The sequence below is a fragment of the Triticum urartu genome, chromosome 6, assembly GCF_003073215.2.
Source record: "Triticum urartu cultivar G1812 chromosome 6, Tu2.1, whole genome shotgun sequence".
Lineage (NCBI taxonomy): Eukaryota > Viridiplantae > Streptophyta > Magnoliopsida > Poales > Poaceae > Triticum > Triticum urartu.
This window is the reverse complement of record NC_053027.1, coordinates 302,947,270-302,956,062: the sequence shown is the minus strand read 5'-3', so window position 1 is coordinate 302,956,062 and position 8,793 is coordinate 302,947,270. Positions and strand designations below refer to the sequence as shown.

Here is an 8,793-nt window from a genome sequence, read left to right as displayed (position 1 = left end):
CAAGGTAAAAACCCTTCGTATAGCAAAAGATGGGCACGGGGGGCCTGCTAGGCTGCCGGCAAGGCAGGGGGCACGCCCAGGGGGTAGGGCGCGCCCCCATCCTTATAGTTGACTGGTGGGTTCCCCCGGGTGCTTTCTTCGCCCAATATTTTTTTATTCCAAAACAATTCTTCGTGAAGTTTCAGGAGTTTTGGAGTTGTGCAGAATAGGTCTCTCAGATTTGCTCCTTTCCGGTCCAGAATTCCAGCTGTGGGCATTCTCCCTCTTTGTGTAAACCTGGTAAAATAAGAGAGAAAAGGCATAAGTATTGTGTCATAATGTGTAATAACAGCCCATAATGCAATAAATATCTATACCAATATAGAAAGACCCAAAGGGGTAGATCCAATTAATCTCGGCCGTCAAACTAAGTCAATCCAACGACCTAGACTGCTCCAATGGCGAGCGTTCAACATGTTTAACGTGCAATTAATATCATACCAATTATTGCACTAATGACAGAATTAACACACAAATAATATCATACCTAATATCTGCGTGCAATTAATATCTATATCTATACCAATATAGAAAGACCCAAAGAGGCAGATCCAATTGATCTTGGCCGTCAAACTAAATCAATCCAACGACCTAGACTGCTGCAGTGGCGAGCGTTCAACATGTTTAACGTGTGATTGATATCATACTAACTATTGCACTAATCACAGAATTAACACACAAATAATATCATACCTAATATCTGCGTGCAATTAATATATTGCCTAAATATTAACGTGCATTGCACGTGCGCATTTACTAGTCAATATAAAAGCATGATGCAAAATGGACGTATCAACTCTCCCAAGCTTAGACCTCGCTTGTCCTCAAGCGAAGGCCGAAATCAAAAAATATGTCCACATGTTTAGAGATAGAGGTGTCGATAAAATAAAATACGAACATGAGAACATCATGATCATCTTTTTAGAATAGCAACATATAATGTCATATAATTTCTTATGCCAAAGTAACAATTCGTTCACAAGGTAAAATATGAATCAGAAACTTTATTGAAAACTAACAAACTATGATCTCAGTTATTGAGGCAATTTCAATTTATCATAAAATGAGAAAAGGTCAATTCAAAAGCTTTTTAGCTAGTCCAAATACTCAACTATCATTTAGTCTTTCACAATTTGCTAACACTCACGCGGTACTTATATGTTCAAAGCTTCAATCGGACACAGGGAAAGATAGGTGCTTATAGTTTCGCCTCCCAATCTTTTACCTCAAGGGTAATGTCAACAATAATACTTTATGCTAACCTATATAAATCTTTCTCCAACACATAGCGCTTGCCAAAGAGAAAAAGTGTAAAAAGGAAAGGTGATGATCACCATGAATCTTGTATAAGGGTAGAAGATAAAAGTAAAAGATAGGCACTTCGTAGAGGGAAGTAGAGGTTGCCATGCGCTTTTATGGTTGGATGCAAAATCTTAATGCAAAAGAACGTAACTTTACATTGCCGCTTGTGATAAAGAACTTTATTATGCAGTCTGTCTCTTTTATTTCTTCCATATCACGGTTCGTATAAAGCTTATTTTTTCAACTAATAGATCATACATATTTAGAGAGCAATTTTTATTGCTTGCACCGATGACAACTTACTTGAAGGATCTTACTCAATCCATAGGTAGGTATGGTAGACTCTCATGGCAAAACTGATTTAAGGGATGTTTGGAAGCACAAGTAGTATCTCTACATGGTGCAAAGGATTTGGCTAGCATAAGAGGGAAAGGCAAGCTCAACATGTTGGAGGATCCAAGACAATATTACTTCTATTCGGATATAAGAAAACATAACCCATTGTGTTGTCTTCTTTGTCCAACATCAACCTTTTAGCATGTCATATATTAATAAGTGATCACAATTACAAAAGACGTCCAAGATAGTATATTTATATGTGAAGCCTCTCTTTCTTTATTACTTCATATTAATTGCAACAATGACCAATACTATGTTTGTCAACTCTCAACAACTTGTATTTATCATATTCTTTATATGTGAAGTCATTACTCTCCATAAGATCAATATATGATCTTTTTATTTCTTTTTATTCCTTTGTCTTATTTAATTCCCTCAAGATCATAGCAACAAAGCAAAGCTCTCAACTCAAAACTACTCTTTATTATATACTAGTGGACCCGTTGCGTCAAATGACGCAAAGACACGCTAAAATCATGTTCACAATGAAACAAAATCCCATGGTTTAATCCCCCTCTAATAAGAAACACTGTGAAATGGTTTTTCATAATGATATGAATATACACGGCTTAACTTAATGTATGGTCTAATTTTAAAAAACATGTCTTGGTATGAAAAAATCAAATAGAATTGTTTTTCAAATTCTGTACAGTAAGTCTTTTGAAAAGGTTTGTCTTTCTCGGTAAAAATAGGTTTTAGCAACCACTTAGGCGTAGAGTCAGTATCATTTAAAACCATGAGCACATTGAAAATACTTGTATTTGTTAGTAACTTTAAGTATGAGCAACCACTCAGGGTACCGACGCAAACCATTTTAATAAAAAAATAATAAGGATTTTTTTCTTTGCAAATATATACAAAAGTGTGCGCAATTTATAATCAATCACATTTTCAAACATGAGCCTGGAGTAGCTAACACTTTGCATTTAAGATAGCATATGCGAGATAGGAATGAAGATTTGGTTCTTTAGGGATTCACCAGACATCAGTATACACATACACAAACCAAACAAAATCAGATCAGTGGGTCCAAATAGTTGAGCCTGCAATTAGAAAGTCTGAGTAGTAGTAAACTTGCATTAAAAAAGAGGTAAACATAGGTGACACAATAAAATGTACTTAATACATGATATAATTTACTCAATTAGATAGTATAATTTGGTTCTATACAAAAAGAAATTTCCTATTTTGTGTAAATATCCTAGAGACCACCCCCTTGTGATGAACTCTTTGTCCTTTTGAGTTGAATGGCATAGCTCCTGCCCTTTGTGGCAAAGAAAGGACTCTGCAATACCCATCAATCAAGAGAAGATCATGTGATGCATCTCAACCTATGCAGAAGTATGTAAAAACCATACATGCTAGCTACATACTGTCAGAACCTCGCAAAGCATAGGTAGCTGCTGAGAGACCTTCTACAAAATAATTCACAATTGGCAACAAAGAAGAATGCCATCCGTTGCCTAGACAGCCATAAAACAAGTGGCAGAAGACCAACCAGAATTAGGTTTCGCCATGCAGTTCATGAGCTAAAGTTGAGCATAATATAAGTAAATTGGCCCCAAGCAATACAACAACTTTTATAAAGCTGTACATTTATGGAGAGTAAAAAAGAAGAGGTAAAACAACCAGTTCAGATTGGGTGAAAAATTGGTTCCATCGTCGCAGACTGATATAAGGATTAAAAACAGATTAAAGAACCAGATGATGATATTTTGTTTGGGATGGAGAGAAGTGAACACACTTGTCAATGCTTTATTGCTAAGTTGAATTTACAAAATGGGCGACATAATCAACCAACTGATCGATATTGTAGCTGATATGCCCTTGCTCGGGCTGGAGCTTTCTTTGAAGAAAGGAAAGCCCACAGAATGAAAACTGGGTCGCTAACTTGACGATCTTCCCCTCCAATTTGTTTTGGCTGAGGGATTACCTTAATATATGATGCTGCAGTACACCTATTTTTCTAAATGAAATTAAGCCTACCACTTCCTGCTCTAAGATTTCAGTTCATTTCTAAACTCTGCATTCTACTTATACAAGCACATCTAATATTCTACTGTATATCCTACTCCCTCCGTTCCGAATTACTCGTCGCAGAAATGGATGTATCTAGATGTATTTTAGTTCTAGATACATCCATTTCTGCGACAAGTAATTTAGAACGGAGGGAGTAGATTATTGTTACCTTACTAAGCTCTTAATTATTATTAGTTTATAATGGAAATAAAGTACCCTAATGCATCCCCTATTAAATGACATTACAAACTGCAGTGTGCGTGTGTACTGATATGTTTACCCACATGTTGTGAAGCATGGAACATGACAAGAGAAATGCAAAGGATGCCCAACGGAACTCTTGCTCCATGGCCTTATTTCTACTTTGGTTGCAGACTTGGAGTCCCAATTAGCTAAACCTTTTGTACATCATGATTTAATAAATAAGTTGAACATCCTTTTAACCTACTAATGAACACTACCTGGGCACTATTCAAATCTAGAGTCAAAACAGAAGGCACTAATCAATTTCTAGGATTGACAGATGTAAACCAGCGACAAAAGTGAAGAGTGCTACATCTCAAACTTGCTGATGTCTGCTACACTGAATTCAATATGGAAAGTACCAACAAAATGGCAGTATCCTCTCACATAATTCAGACAACATGTATAGGATAATGTAGCAGTACATGTGTGTGAACAGAAACCAAGTTCATTATGGAAAGTACCAACAAAATGGCAGTAAAAGGTTTTTCAGTTTTATGTTTAGTAGCACAGGCAGCAAGTAGATCAGTCCATTTTTCAGTTCAGGGAAATTCAAGACAATTTAGAAATGCCTAATTATTTCATATCCAATACAGAAGAATTGGCAGATTATCCTCAAACTGCATTCTTTACAGTTATAATATAATAAAGGCTATACAATGCAGAGAAATAGGCATGCTAATTGATAAGTTTGGTAACCAAGCATAAAAGAAGCTCGCTACAAAAATACAGGCCATAGGAATGAAAATAGAAAAACCAGTAAACCTGTGACAGAAAAGGCAGCGTTGACTTTAGAAGCGATGACTACAACCAGTGACACAGATTTTATGTTGGATAGGAAACATGAAAGAAAAGCAAAACCTGTGAATAAAAGCAATGCTTCTGTAGTTAACTTTAAAGAAAACACAGTTATAGATGAAAAAGCTCAACATTCAACGAAGATTGCCGATTTTATACCTCAGATGTACCAGAAGCTGTTTCCATTTTATTCTGCTCATGTTTCTATAAAAAATTCATATGGCTCTGAAAAGAAAAATAGCAACGTTAAATGAATATTTTGGAAGTTTATCATACGAGTCATGTCAATAAGGACCTTTAAAAGATTCTAAGCTTGCAATAATCTTTCAGCCCAAAATCACTATCTGGCTGCAAATAAGCATGAACATAGAAAGCGGCAGTCAGTTAGGCACCTGAAACGGCGAGCTTCCAAGAAGTTTCTGGCATACTGGTAAGCACAAACACCTAGTAAGCCGTAGTCAGTTAGGCACCTGAATAAGATCAAGCTTCACAAGAAGTTTCCGTTGTGCAAAATGTCTCTGAGCATCACACAATTATGTGTAAAGCATCTTCCGATCCTGCAATCAACAATGTGAGCTTATTCCGTAGATTGCATCAAAACCTTTATCGGTGATTAATAGGCTGGACAGAGCAATTGCCAAAGGTAGTACTTACTCATAAAAGAAAATAAATGAAGGAAAACAACATGAATTTCTTCAGCCTGAGCAAACACCGCAAACAAATTCCAATAACACAGAGGAGTAAATGGTCCACATGGGAGCTTCATTAGGCAAGCAACCTAGCTAAGAAATATTTATTGCGTCCCTACTATGTGGTCGTACATGAAGCATCAAGAACACACATGCAAAAGGCTAGTTCTAACTGAATTTCGCTTTCAGTTGGCATTTCCTCAAACAGTCAAGTGCACCTATTAGTGTTTGTCTATCAAAAATATGAACACCCAAACATACATGATGGAATTCATATTCGCGCGAAAGGGGTACGCCAAGCTCCGTGATGCAAGCATGGAGGCGGTCGTCGCTTCCATACAGCCTGGGGTACCTCTCGATGCACACGTCGAGTGTCCGCGCGAGCACAGCGGCGAGGGGCCGTGGCTGAAATAGGTGTTGGCCGAGTGGCTCTCCGACGAGGCCCCGACGTACACCATCTCCCTCCAGTCGTACTTCCCGAGCACGCCACCAGGTTGTCCGGGGACAGCACGGTGTCGTCGTCCACGAGCACCACCCACCGCGCGCCCCCGCCTCCCACAAGCCGCACGGCCTCGGCAGCGATGCGCGTGATCCGGAGCCCAGAAGGGTGGCCCGTCGGGTTGGTGTACCGGAAGCGCGAGGTGTCCTCGGACACCCGGATCGGCAGGAGCTAGTCCTCCCCGGCAGCGCTGGGCCCCGGCGCGCCGGGCGCGCTAGCGTCGAGCCAGACGTGGCCGCGCATGGAGGCGGGATCCCACCAGAGGCGGACATACTCGCGGCGGCACGACCAGAGGTGCGCCGAGCCCGCGATCTCGAAGACGATGCGAGCGAGCGAGAGCGGGGAGGACGCGTCGCCGGCTGCGCACCATCTTCAGCCGTCAGGACCTCACCTTCCCTACAGATCCATGACGATTTTGCTCCTTCCCTATCGCCGGCCTCTCCGCCACCTCGTGAGGCGTCCGCCGCCCGGGTCTCCGGCCTCTCAGCTCCAGCCCACACCGCTGGCCTCTTGGCCCTCCCCTGCTCTCTCACATCCGACGCCTTGCCTCCTATCCTCTTCCTCTCTTTCTCCCTCCTCTCCTTCTCTCTCTCCCTCTCATCTTCTCTCTCCTACGCGCCGCCGCTGTCGTCCTTTGCCTGCAAGGCGTCGCCTTAGCGGGGATCCGGGAAGGAGGAGAGGGCGGAAGGGAGGAACGGTGCAGCGACTGTGAGAGGGAGGAGGAGGAGGCACCGCGTGAGGAGTGGGTGTGGATCGCGCGTGTGGTTATGTCCGTCCAATCCCTATCCACATGCATCTGCCCACCCCTCTGCAGCTGCCGCAGGACACAACGACCGAAAATTCTAAACTTACGGGCAGCACCATACGGGCTACCCTCTACGGACGACTATGGCCCCACCTGTAATCCCTCCTCCCTCGTGAATTCAGTGGTGTGACCCCCGTTAATTTCCAATTAATTTGCCCCACGTACTCCTGTAGATTGCAACCCGTAACAAATGTCCGTAGCTGTAGCAAAGTTGACACAACGACTCCCCACGACGCACGACGCACGATGCGGGCACCGCGTGAGGACCGCTACGACAGGAGCAGTTGACCGTGAAGATACAGCCACCCCAGCCGACGAGTGGGACCAGGATCAGCATCGGCCTACCCATCACAGAAGCGGGTGCAGAAACCAGGTACATACGCGTCGGCCAACCCCTTCGCTGCTCGCCCACAACGCACGACGCGGTCTGCGCACATCGAGCCACGCGACGCAGCGGGAATGGCTCACGCGAGAGATTTTAACCCAGCCAATCCAAGGCCTAGCAAAGCCCATCGGTCATTGTGCATCGACAAAACAACCGCAGGTCAAAACGAACTGCAAAAATCAAACGGCTGGCACACAAGCATTGACGCGACCAGGCATGATCGAAGGGTCAGAACGATGCAAAATCGAAGGAGCTCTCGGGTGGGCCGGTCGTCCAGCCTCCTTATATGTTAGAATAACTCAAGGAGTCGATTACATATATAGATCTCGAAACAAAACTCAAAGCTAGATCATACTAAAATTTTATTCTACTAGATCAAGATATAACCAAAAGGATTGAATTAAGAAAAATGATAAAGGTAAAGGTGTGATGGTGATACAATACCGGGCATCTCCACCAAGCTTGGCGGTAGCTAAGGGGAGTGCCCATACCCATGTTTTTATGTCTCTTTCTTCGGAGGTGATGATGATGGAGTTGTTGATGTAGTGTCCTTTCTCAGCTTACGCTTGAGGATAGAATTTTCCTTCCTTAAGTCATCGATCTCCTGCTCAAACCTTAATATCTTTTTACATAGATCATGTTCGTTTTCCTGCAAGAGATGAAAAGGGATAAACTCGATCTTAAGTTTCTTTGATTTATTAGGGAGACTTGACTTTTTGAACTCCACGTGCATGTCTCCAGGTTGGTATAGTGGGACTTCATCTTCTTCCGAGCTTGTCTCCTCCCTTCCCTTTGGATCATAGTCTTCTTCTTCCTCTGTGGTCCAACCATAATGCTCCACATCCCCGTAGGCCTTTGGGTTTGCGATATAATCAGCTATATAGCTCTCTCTCTCTGAATCTTGGGACGACATATTTTCAAACCTGTCAAGGCAAAACAGCAAGAAACAAGAACAAAGAATTCTGTCGTGGTACAGTGGTCAAAACCTTCAGAAGATTATATAATGAATTTTTACCGACCAAAAGAAGTATTGTGCAAGAAAACAAAGTCCGGAGTGCACACGAGGTGGCCATAAGGCAGGGGGCGCCCAGGGGGTAGGGCGCGCCCTCCACCCTGGTGGTCTCCTCATGCATATTTCGGACTACTTTTAATTTTCCTAATTTTTAAATATTCTAGAATGGAGAAAAATTGCCATTAGAACAGTTTTGGAGTTGATTTACATACCGTACCACATACCTATTCCCTTTTAGAGTCTGAAACGTTTTGGAAATTATCCTTTATGTACTCCTCCGGTGTTATGGTATTAATTATATTGGACTCAACATTTATGGGAGTACCTGAGATATAATGTTTAATTCTTTGACTGTTTACCACCTTCGGGTTGGTGCCTTCGGCGTTGTTGATTTTGATGGCACCGGAATGATAGACCTCCTCGATAATGTAAGGACCTTCCCATTTAAAGAGAAGCTTTCCTATAAAAAAATCTTAAATGAGAGTTGTATAGCAAAACATGATCACCTACATTAAACTCATGCTTTTGTATCCTTTTTCATGCCATCTTTTAACCTTTTCTTTTAACAACTTGGCATTTTCATAGGCTTGGGTTCTCCATTCA

General features: G+C 42.0%; 1 long non-coding RNA gene across 1 annotated transcript; it reads right to left on the bottom strand.

Moving 5' to 3' along the window:
* Positions 1–2,789: 2,789 nt before the first annotated feature.
* On the bottom strand, positions 2,790–6,802 carry LOC125513327. Its single transcript, XR_007285863.1, has 2 exons — positions 5,193–6,802; positions 2,790–5,025 (listed from the first exon to the last, which is right to left on the bottom strand). It is a non-coding gene; the product is annotated as an uncharacterized LOC125513327 (long non-coding RNA).
* Positions 6,803–8,793: the final 1,991 nt, after the last annotated feature.